Genomic DNA, 1,551 nt, shown 5'->3' with positions numbered 1-1,551 from the left:
GGAAGAGGAAGAGAATAAGGTAAAGGCAGCAGAGGGCGGGGGAAGCCTCCGGCTCCGGACAGTATTTGCAGTTGGTCGAGCCACAGCCATCTCTAAACCTTTCTATTTCTACTAAGAGACATAAACGCTTGCGCATACATCAATTCCTCCCATTTACCATTCTGCCGGCAGAACAAAATCAATTGTAAGATAGTATTATAATTAACACTTCCCTCCGGAGGCCAATGTTCTTGATCATCTAGCTGATAGCGTGGCCACGCAGTTTCACAGAAGAATTTAGCTTTCTTCCTAGTCATAGGATCTCCACCAAACTCTGCCCAATGTCCCAATGCACAAGAGAGGGGGGTACATTTCCTAACCTTACTGTTAATAGTACCCATCTCAGGGCTGCCTTCCCGGTCCTGACCGTCTGACTTACCTGGGATCCAGGGATCTGTTCTTAGTCCTCGTCCTCACAGGGGAAAAATCACTGGTCTTGGACTCGGGCCAGACAGAATACTTACAGAGATAATCCCAGGCAGGCGTGCTGACGGTAGGCCTTATGCCCTTTCTACCCTCTCACCCAGGTGCCTGTTACTGATACTTTCACTCTATGACTTTGCACCGTTAGGCTACTGCCGCCTCAGCAATCCAGCTCCCCCTGAAACAAAAGTCTCACCGGGAAAAGAGATCCCGGGGCGCGCCTGACATTTGATAAGGAAGAGCTGTGTCTGGTCGTCAGCTAGTCCGGGCAAAGTTATCTAAGGCAGTCCCATCTGGGTCGCCAAAAACTGTTGGGCCCCAGCTCAAGTCTGGGATCGTGCCCGGTATGCAAAAGCCAATAAAGATACCAGGGGTGAAAGTATAAAGAAGATTTATTGCTAGCAATACAAGGTGCAAGCGGAATAATTTCACGTAACAAGCACACAGAGTCTTAATTATGAGCATCTTTTATACAGGAGTATTGGACCTTCATAAGCATTCTTGTTTGCTAATTGGTTATAAGGGAGTGACGCAAGGAGTTCTTTACTGAGCATGTCTCTATACCTGTGTTTTAGCTATGTATCTCGTTTACATACATGTATGTTTCATTAGCATACCTTCTCCCCACCTAGGGGCGTAATTTTTAGTATTTTAATGAGCTCTTTGCCCTAGTCCTCTGATTCTGCTTTTGTTTTCAAGCCTCCTTTATCTAAGACTGTCTCCTCCTTATCATTGCAGATGGGCGTTAGTTACATAACAGAGACTTTTGCTTGGGCTTTGTATAGTAGTTTCTAGGTCAAACCTCACAACATCCGCTCTCCTGTTCCTTTTGCTGGGGACCCACCGGCGATACCTGGGGGCTGGTTTAATTCATATTTAGCCTCCCTCCCCCTCAAGGGCTACCACCCCCGGGGGGGAGGCGTCCACTGGAGGAGACAGAAACCTGCCAGGGGGCTCTAGCAAGGGAGGAGGGCAGCGGCCTGAAATTGGGAAGGGTTTCTGTGAGGGGTTTTGCACAGGGATGATGCCGGCGCGGTGGGAGGCCCCTTCCAGCCTCCGTGTGCGCGCGGGAGGAGCCAAGGAGGCGGC

Source organism: Alligator sinensis, unplaced genomic scaffold, assembly GCF_000455745.1.
Source record: "Alligator sinensis unplaced genomic scaffold, ASM45574v1 scaffold243_1, whole genome shotgun sequence".
Taxonomy (NCBI): Eukaryota; Metazoa; Chordata; order Crocodylia; family Alligatoridae; genus Alligator; species Alligator sinensis.
This window is presented reverse-complemented; position numbering follows the sequence as displayed.